This window comes from Carica papaya, chromosome 1 (assembly GCF_054855325.1).
Source record: "Carica papaya isolate Zhongbai chromosome 1, ASM5485532v1, whole genome shotgun sequence".
NCBI lineage: Eukaryota > Viridiplantae > Streptophyta > Magnoliopsida > Brassicales > Caricaceae > Carica > Carica papaya.
Genome location: NC_142309.1, coordinates 14,357,049 through 14,382,557, shown reverse-complemented (window position 1 = coordinate 14,382,557; position 25,509 = coordinate 14,357,049). Strand labels below are relative to the sequence as shown.

The 25,509-nt window shown below is 45.5% G+C and overlaps 2 non-coding genes and 43 pseudogenes across 2 annotated transcripts; all 45 read left to right on the top strand.

The window, feature by feature from the left end:
* Window positions 1–215: 215 nt before the first annotated feature.
* On the top strand, window positions 216–334 carry LOC148269620 (5S ribosomal RNA; annotated as a pseudogene).
* Window positions 335–540: 206 nt separating this feature from the next.
* On the top strand, window positions 541–659 carry LOC148269619 (5S ribosomal RNA; annotated as a pseudogene).
* A 206-nt stretch (window positions 660–865) lies between these two features.
* LOC148269618 (5S ribosomal RNA) lies at window positions 866–984 on the top strand. The gene has a single exon (XR_015816255.1). It is a non-coding gene; the product is annotated as a 5S ribosomal RNA (ribosomal RNA).
* A 559-nt stretch (window positions 985–1,543) lies between these two features.
* Window positions 1,544–1,662, top strand: LOC148269617 (5S ribosomal RNA; annotated as a pseudogene).
* A 235-nt stretch (window positions 1,663–1,897) lies between these two features.
* Window positions 1,898–2,016, top strand: LOC148269616 (5S ribosomal RNA; annotated as a pseudogene).
* Window positions 2,017–2,222: 206 nt separating this feature from the next.
* On the top strand, window positions 2,223–2,341 carry LOC148269615 (5S ribosomal RNA; annotated as a pseudogene).
* A 207-nt stretch (window positions 2,342–2,548) lies between these two features.
* On the top strand, window positions 2,549–2,667 carry LOC148269614 (5S ribosomal RNA). The gene has a single exon (XR_015816265.1). It is a non-coding gene; the product is annotated as a 5S ribosomal RNA (ribosomal RNA).
* Window positions 2,668–2,873: 206 nt separating this feature from the next.
* LOC148269613 (5S ribosomal RNA) lies at window positions 2,874–2,992 on the top strand (annotated as a pseudogene).
* Window positions 2,993–3,198: 206 nt separating this feature from the next.
* On the top strand, window positions 3,199–3,318 carry LOC148269612 (5S ribosomal RNA; annotated as a pseudogene).
* A 561-nt stretch (window positions 3,319–3,879) lies between these two features.
* On the top strand, window positions 3,880–3,998 carry LOC148269611 (5S ribosomal RNA; annotated as a pseudogene).
* Window positions 3,999–4,204: 206 nt separating this feature from the next.
* LOC148269610 (5S ribosomal RNA) lies at window positions 4,205–4,323 on the top strand (annotated as a pseudogene).
* Window positions 4,324–4,531: 208 nt separating this feature from the next.
* LOC148269609 (5S ribosomal RNA) lies at window positions 4,532–4,650 on the top strand (annotated as a pseudogene).
* An 857-nt stretch (window positions 4,651–5,507) lies between these two features.
* LOC148269608 (5S ribosomal RNA) lies at window positions 5,508–5,626 on the top strand (annotated as a pseudogene).
* An 884-nt stretch (window positions 5,627–6,510) lies between these two features.
* Window positions 6,511–6,629, top strand: LOC148269607 (5S ribosomal RNA; annotated as a pseudogene).
* A 205-nt stretch (window positions 6,630–6,834) lies between these two features.
* Window positions 6,835–6,953, top strand: LOC148269606 (5S ribosomal RNA; annotated as a pseudogene).
* Window positions 6,954–7,052: 99 nt separating this feature from the next.
* LOC148269605 (5S ribosomal RNA) lies at window positions 7,053–7,171 on the top strand (annotated as a pseudogene).
* A 560-nt stretch (window positions 7,172–7,731) lies between these two features.
* LOC148269604 (5S ribosomal RNA) lies at window positions 7,732–7,850 on the top strand (annotated as a pseudogene).
* A 206-nt stretch (window positions 7,851–8,056) lies between these two features.
* LOC148269603 (5S ribosomal RNA) lies at window positions 8,057–8,175 on the top strand (annotated as a pseudogene).
* Window positions 8,176–8,735: 560 nt separating this feature from the next.
* Window positions 8,736–8,854, top strand: LOC148269602 (5S ribosomal RNA; annotated as a pseudogene).
* A 560-nt stretch (window positions 8,855–9,414) lies between these two features.
* Window positions 9,415–9,533, top strand: LOC148269601 (5S ribosomal RNA; annotated as a pseudogene).
* A 531-nt stretch (window positions 9,534–10,064) lies between these two features.
* On the top strand, window positions 10,065–10,183 carry LOC148269600 (5S ribosomal RNA; annotated as a pseudogene).
* Window positions 10,184–10,385: 202 nt separating this feature from the next.
* LOC148269599 (5S ribosomal RNA) lies at window positions 10,386–10,504 on the top strand (annotated as a pseudogene).
* Window positions 10,505–11,067: 563 nt separating this feature from the next.
* On the top strand, window positions 11,068–11,186 carry LOC148269598 (5S ribosomal RNA; annotated as a pseudogene).
* A 759-nt stretch (window positions 11,187–11,945) lies between these two features.
* Window positions 11,946–12,064, top strand: LOC148269597 (5S ribosomal RNA; annotated as a pseudogene).
* A 206-nt stretch (window positions 12,065–12,270) lies between these two features.
* Window positions 12,271–12,389, top strand: LOC148269596 (5S ribosomal RNA; annotated as a pseudogene).
* A 531-nt stretch (window positions 12,390–12,920) lies between these two features.
* Window positions 12,921–13,039, top strand: LOC148269595 (5S ribosomal RNA; annotated as a pseudogene).
* A 1,009-nt stretch (window positions 13,040–14,048) lies between these two features.
* Window positions 14,049–14,167, top strand: LOC148269594 (5S ribosomal RNA; annotated as a pseudogene).
* A 560-nt stretch (window positions 14,168–14,727) lies between these two features.
* On the top strand, window positions 14,728–14,846 carry LOC148269593 (5S ribosomal RNA; annotated as a pseudogene).
* Window positions 14,847–16,044: 1,198 nt separating this feature from the next.
* LOC148269592 (5S ribosomal RNA) lies at window positions 16,045–16,163 on the top strand (annotated as a pseudogene).
* An 817-nt stretch (window positions 16,164–16,980) lies between these two features.
* LOC148269591 (5S ribosomal RNA) lies at window positions 16,981–17,099 on the top strand (annotated as a pseudogene).
* Window positions 17,100–17,306: 207 nt separating this feature from the next.
* On the top strand, window positions 17,307–17,425 carry LOC148269590 (5S ribosomal RNA; annotated as a pseudogene).
* Window positions 17,426–17,630: 205 nt separating this feature from the next.
* On the top strand, window positions 17,631–17,749 carry LOC148269589 (5S ribosomal RNA; annotated as a pseudogene).
* Window positions 17,750–18,311: 562 nt separating this feature from the next.
* LOC148269588 (5S ribosomal RNA) lies at window positions 18,312–18,430 on the top strand (annotated as a pseudogene).
* A 206-nt stretch (window positions 18,431–18,636) lies between these two features.
* LOC148269587 (5S ribosomal RNA) lies at window positions 18,637–18,755 on the top strand (annotated as a pseudogene).
* Window positions 18,756–19,317: 562 nt separating this feature from the next.
* On the top strand, window positions 19,318–19,437 carry LOC148269586 (5S ribosomal RNA; annotated as a pseudogene).
* A 206-nt stretch (window positions 19,438–19,643) lies between these two features.
* LOC148269585 (5S ribosomal RNA) lies at window positions 19,644–19,762 on the top strand (annotated as a pseudogene).
* A 208-nt stretch (window positions 19,763–19,970) lies between these two features.
* Window positions 19,971–20,084, top strand: LOC148269584 (5S ribosomal RNA; annotated as a pseudogene).
* An 871-nt stretch (window positions 20,085–20,955) lies between these two features.
* LOC148269583 (5S ribosomal RNA) lies at window positions 20,956–21,074 on the top strand (annotated as a pseudogene).
* Window positions 21,075–21,912: 838 nt separating this feature from the next.
* LOC148269582 (5S ribosomal RNA) lies at window positions 21,913–22,031 on the top strand (annotated as a pseudogene).
* Window positions 22,032–22,199: 168 nt separating this feature from the next.
* LOC148269581 (5S ribosomal RNA) lies at window positions 22,200–22,318 on the top strand (annotated as a pseudogene).
* Window positions 22,319–22,524: 206 nt separating this feature from the next.
* On the top strand, window positions 22,525–22,643 carry LOC148269580 (5S ribosomal RNA; annotated as a pseudogene).
* An 840-nt stretch (window positions 22,644–23,483) lies between these two features.
* LOC148269579 (5S ribosomal RNA) lies at window positions 23,484–23,602 on the top strand (annotated as a pseudogene).
* Window positions 23,603–23,808: 206 nt separating this feature from the next.
* Window positions 23,809–23,927, top strand: LOC148269578 (5S ribosomal RNA; annotated as a pseudogene).
* Window positions 23,928–24,134: 207 nt separating this feature from the next.
* On the top strand, window positions 24,135–24,253 carry LOC148269577 (5S ribosomal RNA; annotated as a pseudogene).
* An 887-nt stretch (window positions 24,254–25,140) lies between these two features.
* Window positions 25,141–25,259, top strand: LOC148269576 (5S ribosomal RNA; annotated as a pseudogene).
* The last annotated feature ends 250 nt before the right edge of the window (window positions 25,260–25,509 follow it).

Genomic DNA, 25,509 nt, shown 5'->3' with positions numbered 1-25,509 from the left:
GTTGCACCTATTTTTTTGCAGATAATTCTTTCGAAGTTACGCGCGACTTGAATTATGGTCCGCAGGTTTATTTGAAAATGTGAGTCACAGCGCTGTGGCATTTTACTTGATATTAGAACGAGAACGGGAGGTGTAGTGCGCACGCACAAGGAAACAAATGACGGGAGGGGGAAGAAATGAGAAGAAGTGTATGTATTTACAGCGCGAAATTAAACAGGTGCGATCATACTAGCACTAATGCACCGACTCCCATCAGAACTCCGCAGTTATGTGTGCTTGGGCGAGAGTAGTACTAGGATGGGTGACCTCATGGAAAGTCCTCGTGTCGCACCAATTATTTATCAGACGGGTCGATCGACGTTTAGCGCGATTGAAACTATGGTCCACTGGATTATACGCAAATGTGAGTCAAGAAGTAGAGGCATTTTAATCGATATTAGAACGACAAGGAGTGGTACAGTATGTAGGCACAAAGAAACAAATGATGGGAGGGGGGAGGGAAGGAGAAGGAGTGTATGTATTTTTAGCACGAAATGAAACAAGTGTGATCATACTAGCACAAATACACCGGATCCCATCAGAACTCCACAGTTAAGTGTGCTTTGGCGAAAGTAGTACAAGGATGGGTCACCTCTTGGGAAGTTCTCGTCTTGCACCAATTTTTTTTTCAGATGGGTCGTTCGATGTTACGCGGGACTAGAACTATGGTCCGCTGGTTTATACGCAAATGTGAGTCAAGACGCAGATGCATTTTAATTGATATTAGAACGAGAAGGAGAGGTGAAGTGTGAACGCACCAGGAAACAAATGACGGGAGGGGGAAGAAAGGAGAAGGAGTGTATGTATTTGCAGCGCAAAATGAAATAGGTGCGATCATACCAGCACTAATGCACCGGATCCCATCAGAACTCCGCAGTTAAGTGTGCTTGGGTGAGAGTAGTACTCGGATGGGTGACCTCTTGGGAAGTCCTCGTGTTGCACCCATTTATTTTCGGATGGGTCGTTCGACGTTACGCGCGAATGGAATTATGAACCGCTGGTTCATTCGCAAAGGTGAGTCACGATGCCGGGGCATTTTACTTGATAGTAGAACAAGAACGAGAGATGCAGAGTGCACGCACAAGAACACAATTGACGGGAGGGGGGATGCAAGGAGAAAGAGTGTATGTATTTGCAGCGCAGAATGAAACATGAGCGATCATACCAGCATTAATGCAACAGATTCTATCAGAACTCCGCAGTTAAGGGTGCTTGGGCGAGAGTAGTACTAGGATGGGTGACCTCCTGCGAAGTTCTTATATTTCACCCATTTTCTTGGGAAGTCCTCGTGTTGCACCAATTTTTTTGCAGATGATTCTTTCGACGTTACGCATGACTTGAATTATTGTCCACAGGTTTATTCGCAAATGTGAGTCACGGTGCCGTTGCATTTTACTTGATATTAAAACGAGAATGGGAGATGCAGTGCGCACGCACAAGGAAACAAATTACGGGAAGGGGAAGAAAGGAGAACGAGTGATGTATTTGCAGCGCGAAATTAAACAGGTGCGATCATACCAGCACTAATGCACCGGATTCCATCAGAACTCCACAGTTAAGGGTGCTTGGGCGAGAGTAGTACTAGGATGGGTGATCTCCTGCGAAGTCCTTATATTTCACCCATTTTCTTGGAAAGTCCTCGTGTTGCACACATTTTTTTACAGATGATTCTTTCGACGTTGCGCGGGACTTTAATTATTGTCCACAGGTTTATTCGCAAATGTGAGTCATGGCGCCATGACATTTTACTTGATATTTAAACGAGAACGAGAGGTGCAGTGCGCACGCACAAGGAAACAAATGATGGGAGGGGGAAGAAAGGCGAAGGAGTGTATGTATTTGATGCGCGAAATTAAACAGGTGCGATCATACCAGCACTAATGCACCGGATCCCATCAGAACTCCGCAGTTAAGTGTGCTTGGGCGAGAGTAGTACTCGGATGGGTGACCTCCTAGAAAGTCCTCGTGTGGAACCAATTTTTTTTCAGACGGGTATTTCGATGTTACGCGCGACTGGAGTAATGGTCCGCTGGTTTATACGCAAATGTGAGTCAAGAAGCAAGGTAATTTTAATCGATATTAGAACGAGAAGGAGAGGTGCAGTGTGAACGCACAAGGAAACAAATGATGGGATGGGGGAGGGAAGGAGAAGAAGTGTATGTATTTTCAGCACCAAATGAAACAGGCGCGATCATACCAGCACAAACGCACCGGATTCCATCATAACTCTGCAGTTAAGTGTGTTTTGGCGAAAGTAGTACAATGATGGGTTACCTCCTGGGAAGTTCTCGTGTTGCACCCATTTTTCTTTTCAGATGGGTCGTTCGACGTTACGCGCAACTGAAACTATGGTCTGTTGCTTTATACGCAAATGTGAGTCAAGACGCAGGGGCATTTTAATTGATATTAGAACGAGAAGGAGAGGTGAAGTGTGAACGCATTAGGAAACAAATGACGGGAGGGGGAAGAAAGGAGACGGAGTGTATGTATTTACAGAGCAAAATGAAACAGGTGCGATCATACCAGCACTAATGCACCGGATCCCATCAGAACTCCGTAGTTAAGTGCGTTTGGGCGAGAGTAGTACTAGGATGGGTGACCTCCTGGGAAGTCCTCGTGTTGCGCCTATTTTTTCTCGGATGGGTCGTTCGACGTTACGCGCGAATGGAATTATGAACCGCTAGTTCATTCGCAAAGGTGAGTCACATTACCGGGGCTTTTTACTTAATATTAGAAGGAGAAGGAGAGATACAGAGTGCACGCAGAAGGAAATAAATGACGGGAGGGGGGATGGAAGGAGAAAGAGTGTATGTATTTGCAGAGCAAAATGAAACAGGTGCGATCATTCCAGCACTAATGCACCGGATCCCATCAGAACTCCGTAGTTAAGTGCGTTTGGGCGAGAGTAGTACTCGGATGGGTGACCTCTTGGGAAGTCCTCGTGTTGCGCCTATTTTTTCTTGGATGGGTCGTTCGACGTTACGCGCGAATGGAATTATGAACCACTGGTTCAGTCGCAAAGGTGAGTCACGTTGTCGAGGCATTTTACGTGGTATTAGAACTAGAAAGAGAGATGCAGAGTGCACGCACAAGGAAACAAATGACGGGAGGGGGGATGGAATGAGAAAGAGTGTATGTATTTGCAGCGCAGAATGAAACGTGAGCGATCATACCAGCACTAATGCAACGGATTCTATCAGAACTCCGCAAGTTAAGGGTGCTTGGGTGAGAGTAGTACTCGGATGGGTGACCTCTTGGGAAGTCCTCGTGTTGCGCCTATTTTTTCTCGGATGGGTCGTTCGACGTTACGCGCGAATGGAATTATGAACCGCTGGTTCATTCGCAAAGGTGAGTCACGCTGTCGAGGCATTTTACGTGGTATTAGAACTAGAAAGAGAGATGCAGAGTGCACGCACAAGGAAACAAATGACGGGAGGGGGGATGGAAGGAGAAAGAGTGTATGTATTTGTAGCGCAGAATGAAACGTGAGCGATCATACCAGCACTAATGCAACGGATTCTATCAGAACTCCGCAAGTTAAGGGTGCTTGGGCGAGAGTAGTACTAGGATGGGTGACCTCCTGCAAAGTCCTTATATTCCACCCATTTTCTTGGGAAGTCCTCGTGTTGAACCCATTTTTTTGCAGATGATTCTTTCGACATTCCACACAACTTGAATTATGATCCGCAGGTTTATTCGCAAATGTGAGTCACGGCGCCGTGGCATTTTACTTGATATTTTAAAAAGAACAGGAGGTACAATGCGCACGCACAAGGAGACAAATGACGAGAGGGGGAAGAATGGAGAAGGAATGTATGTATTTGCAGCGCAAAATTAAACGGTTGCGATCATGCCAGCACTAATGCACCGGAACCCATCAGAACTTCGCAGTTAAGTGTTCTTGGGCGAGAGTAGTACTCGGATGGGTGACCTCCTGGGAATTCCTCGTGTCGCACCGATTTTTTTTTAGACGGGTCGTTCGACGTTACGCGCGATTGGAACTATGGTCCGCTATTTTATACGCAAATGTGAGTCAAGAAGCAGGGGCATTTTAATCGATATTAGAACGAGAAAGAGAGGTGCAGTGTGAATGCAGAAGGAAATTAATGATGGGAGAGGGGACAGAAGGAGAAGGAGTGTATGTATTTTCAGCACCAAATGAAATAGGTGCGATCATACCAGCACAAATGCACCGGATCCAATCAGAACTACGCAGTTAAGTGTGCTTTGGCGAAAGTAGTACAAGGATGGGTTACTTCCTGGGAAGTTCTCGTGTTACACCCTTTTTGTTTTTTCAGATGGGTTGTTCGACGTTACACAGGACTGGAACTATGGTCCGCTGGTTTATACGCAAATGCGAGACAAGAGGTAGGGGCATTTTAATTGATATTAGAACAAGAAGGAGACGTGAAGTATGAACGCACCAAGAAAAAAATGACGGGAGGGGGAAGAAAGGAGAAGGAGTGTATGTATTTGCAACGCGAAATTAAACTGGTGCGATCATACCAGCACTAATGCACCGGATCCTATCAGAACTCCACAGTTAAGTATGTTTGGGCAAGAGTAGTACTCGGATTGGGGACCTCCTGGGAATTCTTCGTGTCGCACAAATTTTTTTCAGACGGGTCGTTTGACATTACGCGCGACTGGAACTATGGTCCGCTGGTTTATACGCAAATTAGAGTCAAGAAACAGGGGTATTTTAATCGATATTAGAACGAGAAGGAGAGGTGCAGTGTGAACGCACAAGGAAACAAATGATGGGAGGTGGGAGGGAAAGAGAAGGAGTGTATGTATTTTCAGCATGAAATGAAACAGGTGCGATCATACCAACACAAATGCACTGGATCCCATCATAACTTCGCAGTTAAGTGTGCTTTCACAAAAGTGGTACAATGATGGGTTACCTCCTACGAAGTTCTCGTGTTGCACCCATTTTTTTTTTCAGATGGGTCGTTCGACGTTTCGCGCGACTGGAACTATGGTCCGCTGGCTTATACGCAAATGTTAGTCAAGAAGCAGGGTCATTTTAATCGATATTAGAACGAGAAGCAGTGCTGCAGTGTGAACGCACAAGGAAACAAATGACGGGAGGGGGGAGGGAAGGAGAAGGAGTGTATGTATTTTCAACACGAAATGAAACAGGTGCGATCATACCAGAACAAATGGACCGGATTCCATCAGAACTCCGCAGTAAAGTGTGTTTTGGCGAAAGTAGTACAATGATAGGTTACCTCATGGGAAGTTCTCGTGTTGCACCCATTTTTTTTTCTGATGGGTCGTTCAACATTACGCACGACTGGAGCTATGGTTCGCTGGTTTATACGCAAATGTGAGTCAAGACGCAGAGGCATTTTAATTAATATTAGAACGAGAAGGAGAGGTGAAGTGTGAACGCACCAGGAAACAAATGACCGGAGGGGGAAGAAAGGAGAAAGAGCGTATGTATTTGCAGCTCTAAATGAAACAGGTGCGATCATACCAGCACTAATGCACCGTATCCCATCAGAACTCCGCAGTTAAGTGTGCTTGGGCGAGAGTTGTACTCGGATGGGTGACCTCTTGGGAAGTTCTCGTGTTGCACCCATTTTTTTCGGATGGGTCGATCGACGTTACGCGCGAATGGAATTATGAATCGGTGGTTCATTCGCAAAAGTGAGTCATGGTGCCGGGGTATTTTACTTGATATTAGAACGAGAAGGAGAGATGCAGAGTGCACGCACGAGAAAACAAATGACGGGAGGGGGGATGGAAGGAGAAAGAGTGTATGTATTTGCAGCCCAGAATGAAACATGAGCGATCATACCAGCACTAATGCAACGGATTCTATCAGAACTCCGCAACTTAAGGGTACTTGGGCGAGAGTAGTACTAGGATGGGTGACCTCCTGCGAAGTCCTTATATTTCACCCATTTTCTTGGGAAGTGCTCGTGTTGCACCCATTTTTTTGCAGATGATTCTTTCGACATTACGCGCGACTTCGATTATGGTCCGCAGGTTTATTCGCAAATGTGAGTAACGGCGCCGTGGCATTTTACTTGATATTAGAAGGAGAACAGGAGGTGTAGTGTGCACGCACAAGGAAACAAATGACCGGAGGGGGAAGAAAAGAGAAGGAGTGTATGTATTTGCAGCGCGAAATTAAACATGTGCAATCATACCAGCACTAATGCACCAAATCCCATCAGAACTCCGCAGTTAAGTGTGTTTGGCGAGAGTTGTTCTCAGATGGGTGACCTCTTGGGAAGTCCTTGTGTCGCACCAATTCTTTTTCAGACGGGTCGTTCGAAGTTATGCGCGACCGGAGCTATGGTCTGCTGGTTTGTACTCAAATGTGAGTCAAGAAGCAGGGGCATTTTAATCGATATTAGAAAGAGAAGGAGATGTGCAGTGTGAACGCACAAGGAAACAAATGACGGGAGGGGGGAGGGAAGGAGAAGGAGTGTATACATTTTTAGCACAAAATGAAACAGGTGCGATCATACCAGCACAAATGCACCTGATCCCATCAGAACTCCGCAGTTAAGTATTCTTTGGCGAAAGTAGTACAAGGATGGGTTACCTCCTGGGAAGTTCTCGTGTTGCACCCATTCTTTTTTCAGATGGGTCGTTCGACGTTACGCGCGACTGGAACTATTGTCCGAGGTTTATACGTAAATGTTAGTCAAGACACAAGGGCATTTTAATTGACATTAGAATGAGAAGAAGAGGTGAAGTGTGAACGCATCAGGAAACAAATGATGGGAGGGGGAAGAAAGGAGAATGAGTGTATGTATTTGCATTGCGAAATGAAACAGGTGCGATAATACCAGCACTAATGCACCGGATCCCATCAGAACTCCGCAGTTAAGTGTTCTTGGGCGAGAGTAGTACTCGGATGGGTGACCTCTTGGGATGTCCTCTTGTTGCACCCATATTTTTTCAGATGGGACGTTCGACGTTACGCGCAGATGGAATTATAAACCACTGGTTCATTCGCAAAGGTGAGTGATGGTGCCAGCGCAAAATGAAATAGGTGTGATCATACCAGCACTAATACACCGTATCCCATCAGAACTCCACAGTTAAGTGTGCTTGGGCGAGAGTAGTACTCGGATGGGTCACCTCCTAGGAAGTCCTCGTGTTGCAACCATATCTTTTCGGATGCGTCATTCGGCATTACGCGCGAATGGAATTATGAACCGTTGGTTCATTCGCTAAGGTTAGTCAGGGTGCAGGGGCATTTTTCTTGATATTAGAACGAGAATGAGAGATGCAGAGTGCACGCATAAGGAAATAAATGACGGGAGGGGGGATGGAAGGAGAAAAAGTGTATGTATTTACAGCGCAGAATGAAACATGAACGATCATACCAGTACTAATGCAACGAAATCTATGATAACTGCGCAAGTTAAGGGTGCTTGGGTGAGAGTAGTACTAGGATGGGTGACCTCATGCGAAGTCCTTATATTTCAACCATTTTCTATGGAAGTCCTCGTGTTGCACCCATTTTTTGCAGATGATTTTTTCCACGTTACGCGCAACTTGAATTATGGTCCGCAGGTTTATTCGCAAATGTGACTCACGGCGTCGTGGCATTTTACTTGATATTGGAACGAGAACAGGAGATGCAGTGCGCACGTACAAAGAAACAAATGACGGGAGGGGGAAAAAAGGAGAAGTAGTGTATGTATTTGCAGCGCAAAATTAAACAAGTGTGATCATACCAGCACAAATACATCGGATCCCATTAGAACTCCGCAGTAAAGTGTGCTTTGGCGATAGTAGTACAAGGATGGGTTACCTCCTGGGAAGTTCTCGTGTTGCACCCATTTTTTTTTCAGATGGGCCGTTTGACGTTACGCGCGACATGAACTATGGTCCGCTTATTTATACGCAAACGTGAGTCAAGATGCAAGGGCATTTTAATTGATATTAGAACGAGAATGAGAGGTGAAGTGTGAATGCACCAGGAAACAAATGACGGGAGGGGGAAGAAAGGAGAAGGAGTGTATGTATTTGTAGCGCGAAATGAAACAGGTGTGATCATACCAGCACTAATGCACCGTATCCCATCAGAACTCCGCAGTTAAGTGTGCTTGGGTGAGAGTAGTACTCGGATGGGTGTCCTCTTGGGAAGTCCTCGTGTTGCACCCATATCTTTTCGGATTGGTCGTTCGACATTACGCGCGAATGGAATTATGAACCGTTGGTTCATTCGCAAAGGTAAGTCATGGTGTCGGGGCATTTTACTTGATATTAGAACGAGAAGGAGAGATGCAGAGTGCACGCACAAGGAAACAAATGACGGGAGGGGGGATGAAAGGAGAAAGAGTGTATGTATTTGCATCGCAGAATGAAACATGAGCGATCATACCAGCACTAATGCAACGGATTCTATTAGAACTCCGCAGGTAAGGGTGCTTGGGCGAGAGTAGTACTAGGATGGGTTTCCTCCTGCGAAGTCTTTATATTTCACCCATTTTCTTGGGAAGACCTCGTGTTGCACCCATTTTTTTGCAGATGATTATTTCGATGTTACGCGAGACTTGAATTATGGTCCGCAGGTTTATTCGCAAATGTGAGTCACGGCGCCTTGGCATTTTACTTGATATTTGGCCGAGAATGGGAGGTGCAGTGCGCACGCACAAGGAAACAAATGACGGGAGGGGGAAGAAAGGAGAAGGAGTGTATGTATTTGCAGCAAGAAATTAAAAAGGTGCGATCATACTAGCACTATTGCACCGGATCTTATCAGAACTCCACAGTTAAGTGTGCTTGGGCAAGAGTAGTACTCAGATGGCTGACCTCCTAGGGAGTCCTTGTGTTGCACCAATTTTATTTTCGGATGGGTCGTTCGACGTTACGCGCGAATGGAATTATGAACCACTGGTTCATTAGCAAAGGTGAGTCACGGTGCCGGGTAATTTTACTTGATATTAGAACGAGAAGGAGAGATGCAAAGTGCACGCACAAGGAAACAAATGACGGGAGGGGGGATGGAAGGAGAAAGAGTGTATGTATTTGCAGCGCATTATGAAACATGAGCGATCAAACCAGTACTAATGCAACGGATTCTATCAGAACTCCGCAGGTAAGGGTGCTTGGGCGAGAGTAGTACTAGGATTGGTTACCTCCTGCGAAGTCATTGTATTTCACCCATTTTATTGGGAAGTTCTCGTGTTGCACTCATATTTTTGCAGATGATTCTTTCCACGTTACGCGCGACTTGAATTTTGGTCCACAGGTTTATTCTCAAATGTGAGTCACAGCGCTGTGGCATTTTACTTGATATTAGAACAAGAACGAGAGGTGCAAGCGCACACACAAGGAAACAAATGATGGGAGGGGGAAGAAAGGAGAAGGAGTGTATGTATTTGCAGCGCAAAATTAAAGATTTGTGATCATACCAGCACTAATACACCGGATCCCATCAGAACTCCGTAGTTAAGTGTGCTTGGGCGAGAGTAATACTCAGATGGGTGACCTCCTGGGAAGTTCTCCTGTTGCACCCATTTTTTTTTTCAGACGGGTCGTTCGATGTTACGCGCGACTGGAACTATGGTCTGCTGGTTTATACACAAATGTGAGTCAAGACGCAGGGGCATTTTAATTGATATTAGAACGAGAAGGAGAGGTGAAGTGTGAACGCACCAGGAAACATATGACGGGAGGGGAAAGAAAGTAGAAAGAGTGTATGTATTTGCAGCACGAAGTGAACCAGGTACGATCACACGATCACTAATGCACCGGATCCCATCAGAACTCTGTAGTTAAGTGTGATTTTGCGAGAGTAGCACTCGGATGAGTGACCTTTTGGGAAGTTCTCGTGTTGCACCCATTTTTTAGCAAATGATTCTTTTTATGTTACGCGCGACTTGAATTATGGTCCGCATGTTTTTTCGCAAATGTGAGTCACGGTGCCGTGGCATTTTACTTGATATTTGAACGAGAACGGGAGGTGCAGTGCGCACGCACAAGGAAACAAATGACGGGAGGGGGAAGAAAGGAGAATGAGTGTATGTATTTGCAGCGCGAAGTGAACCAGGTGCGATCACACGATCACTAATGCACCGGATCCCATCAGAACTCCGCAGTTAAGTGTGATTTTGCGAGAGTAGCACTCGGATGAGTGACCTTTTGGGAAGTTCTCGTGTTGCACCCATTTTTTAGCAGATGATTCTTTTTATGTTACGCACGACTTGAATTATGGTCCGCATGTTTATTCGCAAATGTGAGTCACGGTGCCGTGACATTTTACTTGATATTTGAACGAGAACGGGAGGTACAGTGAGCACGCACAAGGAAACAAATGACGGGAGGGGGAAGAAAGGAGGAGTGTATTTATTTCCAACGCGAAATTAAACAGGTGCGATCATACCAGCACTGTTGCACCGGATCCCATCAGAACTCTGCAGTTAAGTGTTCTTGGGCGAGAGTAGTACTCGGATAGGTGACCTCCTAGGGAGTCCTCGTATTGCACCAATTTTTTTTTTCGGATGGGTCGTTCGACGTTACGCGCGAATGGAATTATGAACCGCTGGTTCATTCGTAAAGGTGAGTTGCGGTGCCAGATAATTTTACTTGATATTAGAACGAGAAGGAGAGATGCAGAGTGCACGCAAAAGGAAACAAATAACGGGAGGGGGGGATGGAAGGAGAAAGAGTGTATGCATTTGCAGCGCAGAATGAAACATGAGCGATCATACCAGCACAAATGCAACGGATTCTATCAAAACTCCGCAGGTAAGGGTGCTTGGGTGAGAGTAGTACTAGGATGGGTTGCCTCATTCGAAGTCATTGTATTTCACCCATTTTCTTGGGAAGTCCTCGTGTTGCACCCATTTTTTTGCAAATGATTCTTTTGACGTTACGCGCGACTGGAATTATGGTCCGCAGGTTTATTCCCAAATGTGAGTCATGGCGCCATGGCATTTTACTTGATATTTGAACGAGAACGAGAGGTGCAGTGTGCACGCACAAGGAAACAAATGACGGGAGGGGGAAGAAAGGAGAAGGAGTGTATGTATTTGCAGCGCAAAATTAAACATTTGCGATCATACCAGCACTAATACACTGGATCCCATCAAAACTCCGCAGTTAAGTGTACTAGGGCGAGAGTAATACTCGGATGGGTGACCTCCTGGGAAGTTCTCGTGTTGTATCCATTTCTTTTTTCAGATGGGTCGTTCGACATTACGCGCGACTGAAACTATGGTTCACTGGTTAATACACAAATATGAGTCAAGAAACAGGGGCATTTTAATCGTTATTCGAACGAGAAGGAGAGGTGCAGTGTGAACGCACAAGGAAACAAATTATGGGAAGGAGAAGGAGTGTATGTATTTTCAGCACGAAATGAAACAGGTGCGATCATACCAGAACAAATGCACCGGATCCCAAATCGAATTATGAAACGCTGGTTCATTCGCAAAATTGAGTCACGGTGCCGGGGCATTTTACTTGATATTAGAATGAGAAGGAGAGATGCAGAGTGGGCGCACAAGGAAACAAATGACGGGAGGGGGGATTGATGGAGAAAGAGTGTATGTATTTGCAGCGCAGAATGAAACATGAGCGATCATACCAGCGCTAATGCAACGGATTCTATCAGAACTCCGCAGGTAAGGGTGCTTAGGCGAGAGTAGTACTAGGATGGGTTACCTCCTGCGAAGTCATTGTATTTCACCCATTTTCTTTAGAAGTGCTCGTGTTGCACCCATTTTTTTACAGATGATTCTTTTGACGTTACGCGCGTCTTGAATTATGGTCCGCAGGTTTATTCCCAAATTTGAGTCACGGCGCCGTGGCGTTTTATTTGATATTACAATAAGAACGAGAGGTGCAGTGCGCACGCACAAGGAAAAAAATGATGGGAGGGGGAAGAAAGGAGAAGGAAGGTATGTATTTGCAGCGCAAAATTAAACAGGTACGATCATGCTAGCACTAATGCACCGGATCCAATCAGAACTCCGCAGTTAAGTGTGCATGGGCGAGAGTAGTACTCGGATGGGTGACCTCTTGGGAAGTCTTCGTGTCGCACCAATTTTTTTTCAGACGGGTCGTTCGATGTTACGCGCGATTGGAACTATGCTCTGCTGGTTTATACGCAAATGTGAGTCAAGAAGCAGGGGCATTTTAATCGATATTAGAACAAGAAGGAGAGTTGCAATGTGAACGCACAAGGAAACAAATGATGGGAGGGGGGAGGGAGAAAGAATGAGTCTATGTATTTACAGCACCAAATGAAACATGTGCGATCATACCGGCACTAATGCATCGGATCCCATCAGAACTATGCAGTTAAGTGTGCTTGGGCGAGAGTAGTACTCGGATGGGTGATCTCCTGGGAAGTCCTCGTGTCGTACAAATTTTTTTTCAAACGGGTCGTTCGACATTACGCGCGACTGGAACTATGGTCCGCTAGTTTATACGCAATTGTGAGTCAAGAAGAAGGGGCATTTTAATCGATATTAGAACGAGAAGGAGAGGTGCAGTGTGAACGCACAAAGAAACAGAAGATGGGTGGGGGGAAGGAAGAAGAAGGAGTGTATGTATTTTCAGCACCAAATGAAACAGGTGCGATCATACCAGTACAAATGCACCGGATCCAATAAGAATGCTGCAGTTAAGTGTTCTTTGGCGAAACTAGTACAAGGATGGGTTACCTTCTAGGAAGTTCTCGTGTTGCACCCATTTTTTTTTCAGATGGGTCGTTCGATGTTACGCGCGATTGGAACTATGGTCCGCTGGTTTATACGCAAATGTGAGTCAAGACGCAGGGGCATTTTAATTGATATTAGAATGTGAAGGAGAGGTGAAGTGTGAATGCACCAGGAAACAAATGACGGGAGGGGGAAGAAAGGAGAAGTAGTGTATGTATTTGCAACGCGAAGTGAACCAGGTGCGATCACACGATCACTAATGCACCAGATCCCGTCAGAACTCCGCAGTTAAGTGTGATTTTGCGAGAGTAGCACTCGGATGAGTGACCTTTTGGGAAGTTCTCGTGTTGCACCCATTTTTTAGCAGATGATTCTTTTTATGTTACGCGCGATTTGAGTTATGGTCCGCATGTTTATTCGCAAATGTGAGTCACGACACCGTGGCATTTTACTTGGGAAGTTCTCGTGTTGCACCCATTTTTTTTAAGATGGGTCGTTCGACGTTACGCGCCACTGGAACTATGGTCCGCTGGTTTATACACAAATGTGAGTCAAGACGCAGGGGCATTTTAATTGATATTAGAACGAGAATGAGAGGTGAAGTGTGAACGCACCAAGAAACAAATGACGAGAGGGGGATGAAAGGCGAAAGAGTGTATGTATTTGCAGCGCAAAATGAAACATGACCGATCGTACCAGCACTAATGCACCGGATCCCATCAGAACTCTGCAGTTAACTGTGCTTGGGCGAGAGTAGTATTCGAATTGGTGACCTCCTGGGAAGTCCTCGTGCTGCACCAATTTTTTTTTTCCGGATGGGTCGTTCGACGTTATGCGTGAATGGAATTATGAACCGTTGGTTCATTCGCAAAGGTGAGTCACGGTGCCATGGCATTTTACTTTATATTAGAACTAGAAGGAGAGATGCAGAGTGCATGCACAAGGAAACAAATGACGGGAGGGGGGATGGAACGAGAAAGAGTGTATGTATTTACAGCGTAGAATGAAACATGAGCGATCATACCTGCACTAATGCAACGGATTCTATCAGAACTCCGCAAGTAAAAGGTGCTTGGGCGAGAGTAATACTAGGATGGGTGACCTCCTACGAAGTCCTTATATTTCACCCATTTTCTTGGGAAGTCCTCGTGTTGCATCCATTTTTTTGCTGATGATTCTTTCGACGTTACGCGCGACTTTAATTATGATCAACAGGTTTATTCGCAAATGTGAGTCACGGCGCCGTGGTATTTTACTTGATATTTGAACGAGAACGGAATGTGCAGTGCGCACGCACAAGAAAACAAATGATGGGATGGGAAAGAAAGGAGAAGGAATTTATGTATTTGAAGCGCGAAATTTAAAATGTGCGATCCTACCAGCACTAATGCACCGGAACCAATTAGAACTCCGCAGTTACGTGTGCTTGGGCGAGAGTAGTACTCGGATTGGTGACCTCTTGGGAAGTTCTCGTGTTGCACCCATTTTTTTTCGGATGGGTCGTTCGATGTTACGCGCGAATGGAATTATAAACCGCTGCTTCATTCACAAAGGTGAGTCACGGTGCTTGGGCATTTTACTTGATATTAGAACGAGAAGGAGAGATGAAGACTGCACGCACAAGAAGACAAATGACGAGAGGGGGGATGGAAGGAGAAAGAGTATATGTATTTGCAGCGCAGAATGAAACATGAGCGATCATACCAGCACTAATGCAACGGATTTTATCAGAACTCCGCAGTTAAGGGTACTTGGGCAAGAGTAGTACTAGGATTGGTGACCTCCTGCGAAGTCCTTATATTTCACCCATTTTCTTGGGTAGTCCTTGTGTTGCACCCATTTTTTTGTAGATGATTCTTTCGACTTTACGTGCGACTTGAATTATGGTATGTAGGTTTATTCGCAGATGTGAGTCACGGTGCCGTTGCATTTTACTTGATATTAGAACGAGAAGGGGAGGTGCAGTGCACACGCTTTAGGAAACAAATGACGGGAAGGGGAAGAAAGGAGAAAGAGTGTATATATTTGCAGCGCGAAATTAAACAGGTGTGATCATACCAGCACTAATGCACCGGATCCTTTCAGAACTCCGCAGTTAAGTGTGCTTGGGCGAGAGTAGTACTCGGATGGGTGACATCCTAGGAAGTCCTCGTGTCGCACAATTTTTTTTTTAGACTGGTCGTTCGATGTTATGCGCGACTGGAACTATGGTCAGCTAGTTTATACGCAAATTGGAGTCAAGAAGCAGGGGCATTTTAATCTATATTAGAACGAGAAGGAGATGTGCAGTGTGGAGACGCAAGGAAAAAAATGATGGGAGGGGGGAGGGAAGGAGAATGAGGGTATGTATTTTCATCACAAAATGAAACAGGTGCGATCATACCAGTACAAATGCACCGGATCCTATCAGTACTCCGCAGTTAAGTTTGCTTTGGTGAAAGTAGTACAAGGACGAGTTACCTCCTGGGAAGTTCTCGTGTTACACCCATTTTTTTTCAAATGGGTCGTTCGACGTTACGCGCGACTGGAACTATGGTCCGCTGGTTTATACGCAAATGTGAGTCAAGACGCAGGGGCATTTTTACTAATATTAGAACGAGAAGGATAAGTGAAGCGTGAACGCACCAGGAAACAAATGACGGGAGGGAGAAGAAAGGAGAAGGAGTGTATTTATTTGCAACGCAAAATGAAACAGGTGCGATCATACCAGCATTAATGCACCGGATCCCATTAGAACTCTGTAGTTAAGTGTGCTTGGGCGAGAGTAGTACACCTCCTGGGAAGTCCTCGTGTTGCACCAATTTTTTCTCGGATGGGTCGCTCGACATTACGCGCGAATGAAATTATGAATTGCTAGTTCATTCGCAAAGGTGAGTCACGGTGCCTGGGTATTTTACTTGATAGTAGAATGAGAAGGAGAGATGCAGAGTGCACGCACAAGGAAACAAATGACGGGAGGGGGGATGGAAGGAGAAAGAGTGTATGTATTTGCAGCGCAGAATGAAGCATGAGCGATCGTACCAGCATTAATGCAACGGATTCTATAAGAACTCCGCAAGTTAAGGGTGCTCGGGCGAGAGTAGTACTAGGATGGGTGACCTCCTGCGAAGTCCTTATATTTCACCTATTCTTTTGGGAAGTCCTCGTGTTGCTCCATTTTTTTGCAGATGATTCTTTCGTCGTTACGTGCGTCTTGAATTATGGTCCGCAGGTTTATTCGCAAATGTGAGTCACGGCGCCGTGGCATTTTACTTGATATTAGATCAAGAACGGGAGGTGCAGAGCGCACGCACAAGGAAACAAATGATGGGACAGGGAAGAAATGAGAAGGAGTGTATGTATTTGCAGCGCAAAATTAAACAGGTGCGATCATACCAGCACTAATGCACTAGATCCCATTAGAATTCCGCAGTTTAGTGTGCTTGGGTGAGAGTAGTACTCGGATGGGTGATCTCCTGGGAAGTCCTCGTATCTCACCAATTTTTTTTTCAGACGGGTCGTTCGACGTTACGCGCGACTGGAACTATGGTCCGCTGGTTTATACGCAAATGTGAGTCAAGATGCAGGGGCATTTTAATCGATATTAGAACAAGAAGGAGAGGTGCAGTGTGAACGCACAAGGAAACAAATGATGGGAGGGGGGAGGGAAAGAGAAGGAGTGTATGTATTGTCAGCACGAAATGAAACAGGTACCATCATACCAGCACAAATGTACCGGATTCCATCAGAACTCCGCTGTTAAGTGTGCTTTGGCGAGAGTTATACTCGGAGAGGTGATCTCCTGGGAAGTCCTTGTGTCGCACCAATATTTTTTCAAGCAGGTCATTCGACGTTACGCGCGATTGGAGCTATGGTCAACTGGTTTATATGCAAATGTGAGTTAAGAAGCAGGGGCATTTTAATCGATATTAGAATGAGAATGAGAGGTGCAGTGTGAACGCACAAGGAAACAAATGATGGGAGGGGGGAGGGAAGGAGAAGGAGTGTATGTATTTTCAGCACGAAATGAAACAGGTGCGATATCCGCAGTTAAGTGTGCCTTGGCGAAAGTAGTACAAAGATGGGTTACCTCCTGGGAAGTTCTCGTGTTGCACCCTTTTTTTTTCAGATGGGTCATTCGACATTACGCGCGACTGGAACTATGGTCCGCTGGTTTATACGCAAATGTGAGTCAAGACGCAGGGACATTTTTACTGATATTAGAACGAGAAGGAGAGGTGAAGCGTGAATGGGAAACAAATTACGGGAGGGGGAAGAAAGGAGAAGGAGTGTATTTATTTGCAGCGCGAAATGAAACAGGTACGATCATACCAGCACTAATGCACCAGATCCCATCAGAACTCCGCAGTTAAGTGTGATTGGGCAAGAGTAGTACTCGGATGGGTGACCTCCTAGGGAGTCCTCGTGTTGCACCAATTTTATTTTCGGATGGGTCGTTCGACGTTACGCACGAATGGAATTATGAACTGCTGGTTCATTCGCAAAGGTGAGTCAAGAAGCAGGGGCATTTTAATCAATATTAGAACGTGAAGGAGAGGTGTAGTGTGAACGCACAAGGAAACAAATGAAGGGAGGGGGGAGAGAAGGAGAAGTAGTGTATGCATTTTCAGCACGAAATGAAACAGGTGCGATTATACCAGCACAAATGCACCGGATCCCGTTAGAACTCCGCAGTTAAGTGTGCTTTGGCGAAAGTAGTACGAGGATGGTTTGCCTCCTGGGAAGTTCTCGTGTTGCACCCTTTTTTTTTCAGATGGGTCGTTCGACTTTACGCGCGACTGGAATTATGGTCCGCTGGTTTATACCCAAATGTGAGTCAAGATGCAGGGGCATTTTAATTGATATTAGAACGAGAACGGGAGGTGAAGTTTGAACGCACTAGGAAACAAATGACGAAAGGGGAAAGAAAGAACAAGGAGTGTATGTATTTGCAGCGCACAATTAAACAAGTGTGGTCATACCAGCACTAATGCACCGGATCCCATCAGAATTTCGCAGTTAAGTGTGCTTGGGTGAGATTAGTACTCGGATGGGTGACCTCCTAGGAAGTCCTCATGTCGCACCTATTTTTTTTTCAGACAGGTCGTTTGACATTACGCGTGACTGTAATTATTAACCACTGCTTCATTCGCAAAGGTGAGTCACGGTGCCAGGGCATGTTACTTGATATTAAAACGAGAAGGAGAGATGCAGAGTGCACGCACAAGGAAACAAATGATGGGAGGGGGGATGGAAGGAGAAAGAGAGTATGTATTTGCCGCGCAGAATGAAACATGAGGGATCATACCAGCACTAATGCAACGGATTCTATCAGAACTCCGCAAGTTAAGGGTGCTTCGGCGAGAGTAATACTAGGATGGGTTACCTCCTGCGAAGTCCTTAAATTTCACCCATTTTCTTGGGAAGTCCTCGTGTTGCACCCATTTTTTTGCAGATGATTCTTTTGATGTTGCGCGCGACTTGAATTATAGTCCGCAAGTTTATTAACAAATGTGAGTCATGGCGCCGTGGCATTTTAGTTGATATTTGAACGAGAACGGGAGGTGCAGTGCGCACGAACAAGGAAACAAATGACGGGAGGGGGAAGAAAGGAGAAGGAGTGTATGTATTTGCAGCACAAAATGAAACAGGTGCGATCATACCAGCACAAATGCACCGGATCACATTAGAACTTCGTAGTTAAGTGTGCTTTGGCGAAAGTAGTAAAAGAATGGGTTACCTCTTAGGAAGTTCTCGTGTTGCACCCATTTTTTTTTCAGATGGGTCGTTCAAAGTTACGGACGACTGGAACTATGGTCCAGTAGTTTATACGCAAATGTGAGTCAAGACGAAGAGGCATTTTAATTGATATTAGAACGAGAAGGAGAGTTGAAGTGTGAACGCACCAAGAAACAAATGACGGGAGGGAGAAGAAAGGAAAAGGAGTGTATGTATTTACAGCGCAAAATGAAAAAGGTGCAATCATACCAGCACTAATGCACCGGATCTCATCAGAACTCCGCAGTTAAGTGTGCTTGGGCGAGAGTAGTACTCGGATGGATGACCTCCATGGAAGTTCTTGTGTTGCACCCTTTTTTTTTTCAAATTGGTCGTTCGACGTTACGCGTGAATGAAATTATGAACCGTTGGTTCATTCGCAAAGGTGAGCCACGGTGCCGGAGAATTTTACTTGATATTAAAACGAGAAGGAGTGATGCAGAGTGCACGCACAAGAAAATAAATGACGGGAGGGGGGATGGAAGGAGAAAGAGTGTATTTATTTGCAGCGCAGAATTAAACATGAGCGATCATACCAGCACTAATGCAACGGATTCTATCAGAACTCTGCAAGTTTTGGGTGTTTGGGCAAGAGTAGTACTAGGATGGGTGACCTCCTGCGAAGTCCGTATATTTCACCCATTTTCTTGGGAAATCCTCGTGTTGCACCCATTTGTTTGCAAATGATTCTTTCGACGTTATGTGCGACTTGAATTATGGTCCGTAGGTTTATTCGCAAATGTGAGTCACGGCGCCATGGCATTTTACTTGATATTAGAATGAGAACGGGAGCTGCAGTGCGCACGCATAAGGAAACAAATGATGGGAGGGGGAAGAAAGGAGAAGGATTTTATGTATTTGCCGCGAGAAATTAAATAGGTGCGATCATACCAGCCCTAATGCACCGGATCCCTTAAGAAACTCCGCAGTTAAGTGTGCTTGGGCGAGAGTAGTACTCTGATGGGTGACCTTCTGGGAAGTCCTTGTGTCGCACCAATTTTTTTTCAGACGGGTCGTTCGATGTTACGCGCGACTGGAACTATGGTCCGGTGATTTATAAGCAAATGTGAGTCAAGAAGCAGGGACATTTTAATTGATATTAGAATGAGAAGGAGAGGTGCAGTGTGAACGCACAAGGAAACAAATGATGGGATGGGGGATGGAAGAAGAAGGAGTGTATGTATTTTCAGCCCAAAATGAAACTGGTGCGATCATACCAGCACAAATGCACTGGATCCCATCAGAACTCCGCAGTTAAGTGTGCTTTGGCGAAAGTAATACAAGGATGGGTTACCTCCTGGGAAGTTCTCGTGTTGAACACATTTTTTTTTTTCAGATGGGCCGTTCGACGTAACGCGCGACTGGAACTATGGTCCGCTTGTTTATACGCAAATGTGAGTCAAGACGCAGGGGCATTATAATTGATATTAGAACGAGAAGGAGAGGTGAAGTGTGAACGCACCAGGAAATAAATGACGGGAGGGGGAAGAAAGGAGAAGGAGTGTGTGTATTTGCAGCGCGAAATGAAACAGGTGCGATCATACGAGCACTAATGCACCGGATCTGAACTCCGCAGTTAAGTGTGCTTGGGCGAGAGTAGTACTCGGATTGGTGACCTCCTGGGAAGTCCTCGTGTTGCACCCATTTTTTTCGGATGGGTCGTTTGACGTTACGCGCGAATGGAATTATAAACCGCTGGTTCATTCACAAAGGTGAGTCACGGTGCCGAGGCATTTTACTTGATATTAGAACGAGAAGGAGATATGCAGAGTGCACGCACAAGGAAACAAATGATGAGGGGGGGATAGAAGGAGAAAGAGTGTATGTATTTGCAGCGCATAATGAAACATGAGCGATCATACCAGCACTAATACAACGGATTCTATCAGAACTCTGCAAGTTAAGGGTGCTTGGGCGAGAGTAGTACTAGGTTGGGTGAGCTCCTGTGAAGTCCTTATATTTCACCAATTTTCTTGGGAAGTCCTCATGTTGCACCCATTTTTTTGCAGATGATTCTTTCGACGTTACGCGCAACTTGAAATATGGTCCGCAGGTTTATTCGCAAATGTGAGTCACAGCGCTGTGGCATTTTGCTTGATATTAGAACGAGAACGGGAGGTGCAGTGCGCACGCACAAGGAAACAAATGACGGGAGCGGAAGAAAGGAGAAGGAGTTTATTTATTTGCAGCGCGAAATTAAACAGGTGCGATCATACTAACGATCCTATCAGAACTCCGCAGTTAACTATGCTTGGGCGAGAGTAGTACTCGGATGGGTGACCTCCTAGGAAGTCCTCGTGTCACACTAATTTTTTTTCAAATGGATCGTTCGACGTTACGCGCGACTGGAACTAGGGTCCACTGATTTATACGCAAATGTGAGTCAAGAAGCAAGGGCATTTTAATCGATATTAGAACGAGAAGGAGAGGTGCAGTGTGAAAGCACAAGGAAACAAATGATGGGAGGGGGGAGGGAAGGAGAAGGAGTGTATGTATTTTCAGCACGAAATGAAACAGGTGCGATCATACCAGCACAAATGCATCGGATCTCATCAGAACTCCGTAGTTAAGTGTGCTTTTGCGAAAGTAGTACATGGATGGGTTACCTCCTGGGAAGTTCTTGTGTTGCACCCATTTATTTTTTCAGATGGGCCATTCGACTTTACGCGCGGCTGGAACTATAGTCCGCTGGTTTATACGCAAATGTGAGTCAAGATGCAGGGGCATTATAATTGATATTTGAACGAGAAAGAGAGGTGAAGTGTGAACACACCGAGAAACAGATGACGGGAGGGGGAAGAAAGGCTAAGGAGTGTATGTATTTGCAGCGCGAAATGAGACAAGTGCCATCATACCAGCACTAATGCACCCGATCCAATCAGAACTCTGCAGTTAAGTGTGCTTGGGCGAGAGTCGTACTCAGATGGGTCATTCGACGTTACGCGCCAATGGAATTATGAACTGCTGGTTCATTCGCAAATGTGAGTCACGGTGCTGGGACATTTTACTTGATATTAGAACGAGAAGGAGAGATGCAGAGTGCACGCACATGGAAACAAATGACGGGAGGGGGGATGGAAGGAGAAAGAGAGTATGTATTTGCAGCGCAGAATGAAACATGAGAGATCATACTGGCATTAATGCAACGGATTTTATCAAAACTCCGCAAGTAACCGTGCTTGGGCGAGAGTAGTACTAGGATGGGTGACCTCCTACGAAGTCCTTATATTTCACCCATTTTCGTGGGAAGTCCTCGTGTTGCACCCATTTTTTTGCAGATGATTCTTTCGACGTTACGCGCGACTTGAATTATGGTCCGCAGGTTTATTCGCAAATGTGAGTCACGGCACCGTGACATTTTACTTGATATTTGAACGAGAATGGGAGGTGAAGTGCGTACGCACATGGAGACAAATGACGGGAGGGGGAGGAAAGGAGAAGGAGTGTATGTATTTGCAGCACGAAATTAAACTGGTACGATTATACCTGCACTAATGCACTGGATCCCATCATAACTCCGCAGTTAAGTGTGCTTGAGCGAGAGTAGTATTCGGATGGGTGACCTCCAGGGAAGTCCTCGTGTCGCACACATTTTTTTATAGATGATTCTTTCGATGTTACGCGCGACTTGAATTATGGTCCGCAGGTTTATTCGCAAATGTGTGTCATGGCGCCGTGGCATTTTACTTGATATTAGAACGAGAACGGGAGGTGGAAGAAATGAGAAGGAGTGCATGTATTTGCAGCGAGAATTTAAACAGGTGTGATCATACCAGCACTAATGCACCGGATCCCATCAGAACTCCGCAGTTATGTGTGCTTGGGCGAGAGTAGTACTCGGATGGGTGACCTCCTAGGAAATCTTCGTGTCGCACCAATTTTTTTTCAGATGGGTTGTTTGACGTTACGCGCGACTGGAACTATTGTCCGCTTGTTTATACGCAAATGTGAGTCAAGAAGCAGGGGCATTTTAATCGATATTAGAGCGAGAAGGAGAGGTGCAGTGTGAGCGCACAAGAAAACAAATGATGGGAGGGGGGAGGGAAGGAGATGGACTGTATGTATTTTCAGCACGAAATGAAACAGTTGCGATCATACCAGCACAAATGCACCGGATCCCATCAGAACTCCGCAGTTAAGTGTGATTTGGTGAAAGTAGTACAATGATGGGTTATCTCATGGGAAGTTCTCGTGTTGCACCCATTTTTTTTTCAGATGGGTCGTTCGACGTTACGCGCGTCTGGAACTATGGTCCGCTGGTTTATACGCAAATGTGAGTCAAAACACAGGGGTATTTTAATTGATATTAGAATGATAAGGAGAGGTGAAGTCTGAACGCATCAGGAAACAAATGACGGGAGGGGGAAGAAATGAGAAGGAGTGAATGTATTTGCAGCGCGAAATTAATCAGGTGCGATCATACAAGCACTAATGCACCGACTCAGATGGGTGACCTCCTGGGAAGTCCTCGTGTTGCACCCATTTTTTTTCAGATGGGTCGTTCGACGTTACGCACGAATGGAATTATGAACCGCTGGTTCATTCGTAAAGGTGAGTTACGGTGCCGGGGCATTTTACTTTATATTAGAACGAGAAAGAGAGATGCAGAGTGTACGCAGAAGGAAACAAATGACGGGAGGGGGGATGGAAGGAGAAAGAGTATATGTATTTGCAGCACAGAATGAAACATGAGCGATCATACTAGAACTAATGCAACGGATTCTATCAAAACTCCGCAAGTTAAGGGTGCTTGGGCGAGAGTAGTACTAGGATTGGTGACCTCCTGCGAAGTCTTTATATTTCACCTATTTTCTTGGGAAGTTCTTGTGTTGCACCCATTTTTTTGCAGATGATTCTTTCGACGTTCCACGCGACTTGAATTATGGTCCACAGGTTTATTCACAAATGTAAGTCACGGCGCCGTGGCATTTTTTTTGATATTTGAACGAGAACGGGAGGTGCAGTGCGCACGCACAAGAAAAAAAATGACGGGAGGGAGAAGAAAGGAGAATGAGTGTTTGTATTTGTAGCGCAAAATTAAAGAGGTGCGATCATACCAGCACTAATGTACCGGATCCCATCAGAACTCCGCAGTTAAGTGTGCTTGAGCGAGTGTAGTACTCGGATGGGTGACCTCCTAGGAAGTCCTCGTGTCGCACAAATTTTTTTTCAAACGGGTCGTTCGACGTTATGCGCGACTAGAACTATGGTCCACTGGTTTATACGCATATATGAGTCAAGAAGAATGAGCATTTTAATCGATATTAGAACGAGAAGGAGAGGTGCAGTGTGAACGCATAGGGAAACAAATTATGGGAGGGGGGAGGGAAGGAGAAGGAGTGTATGTATTTTCAGCACAAAATGAAACAGGTGCGATCATACCAGCACAAATGCCCCAGATCCCATCAGAACTCCGCAATTAAGTGTGCTTTGGCAAAAGTAGTACAAGGATGGGTTACCTCATGGGAAGTTCTCGTGTTGCACCTATTTTTTTTTTCAAATGGGTCGTTCGACATTACGCGTGACTGAAACTATGGTCCGCTGGTTTATACGCAAATGTGAGTTAAGATGCAGGGGCATTTTAATTGATATTAGAGTGAGAAGGAGAGGTGAAGTTTGAATGCACCAGGAAAATAATGACGGGAGGGGGAAGAAAGGAGAAGGAGTGTATGTATTAGCAGCGCGAAATGAATGTGGTGCGATCATACCAGCACTAATGCACCGTATTCCATCAGAACTATGCAGTCAAGTGTGCTTGGGCGAGAGTAGTACTCGGATAGGTGACCTCCTGGGAAATCCTCGTGTTGCACCCTTTTTTTTTCGGATGGGTCATTCGACGTTGCGCACGAATCGAATTATGAAATGCTGGTTCATTCGCAAAGGTGAGTCACGGTGCCAGGGCATTTTACTTTATATTAGAACGAGAATGAGAGATGCAGAGTGCACGCGCAAGGAAACAAATGACGGGAGGGGGGATGGAAGGAGAAAACATGTATGTATTTGCAGCTCAGAATGAAACATGAGCGATCATACCAGAACTAATGCAACAGATTCTATCAAAAATCCGCAAGTTATGGGTGCTTGGGCGAGAGTAGTACTAGGATGGGTGACCTCCTGCGAAGTCCTCGTGATGCACCCATTTTTTTTCGGATGGGTCGTTCGACGTTACGTGCGAATGGAATTATGAATCGCTGGTTCATTTGCAAAGGTGAGTCACGATGCCGGGGCATTTTACTTCATATTAGAACGAGAAGAAGAGATGTAGAGTGCACGCATAAGGAAACAAATGACGGAAGGGGGGATGGAAGGAGAAAGAGTTTATGTATTTGCAGCGCATAATGAAACATGAGCGATCATGCCAGCACTAATGCAACGGATTCTATCAGAACTCCGCAAGTTAAAGGTGCATGGGCGAGAGTAGTACTAGGATGGGTGATCTCCTGCGAAGTCCTTATATTTCACCCATTTTCTTGGGAAGCCCACGTGTTGCACCCATTTTTTTGCAGATGATTCTTTTGACGTTACGCGTTACTTAAATTATGGTCCGCAAGTTTATTGGCAAATGTGAGTCGCGGCGCCGTGGCATTTTACTTTATATTTGAACGAGAACAGGAGGTGCAGTGCGCACGCACAAGGAAACAAATGACGGGACGGGGAAGGAATGAGAAGAAGTGAATGTATTTGCAGCGCGAAATTAATCAGGTGCAATCATACCAGCACTAATGCACTGGATCCCATCAGAACTCCGTAGTTAAGTGTGCTTGGGAGAGAGTAGTACTCGAATGCGTGACCTCCTGGGAAGTCCTCCTGTTGCACGTATTTTTTTTCGGATGGGTCGTTTGACGTTACGCGTGAATGGAATTATGAACCGTTGGTTCATTCGCAAAGATGAGTCACGGTGCCGGGGCATTTTACTTGATATTAGAACGAGAAGGAGAGATGCAGAGTGCACGCACAAGGAAACAAATGACGGGAGGGGGGATGGAGGGAGAAAGAGTGTATTTGTAGCGCAGAGTGAAACATGAGCGATCTTACCAGCACTAATGCAACGAATTCTATCATAACTCCG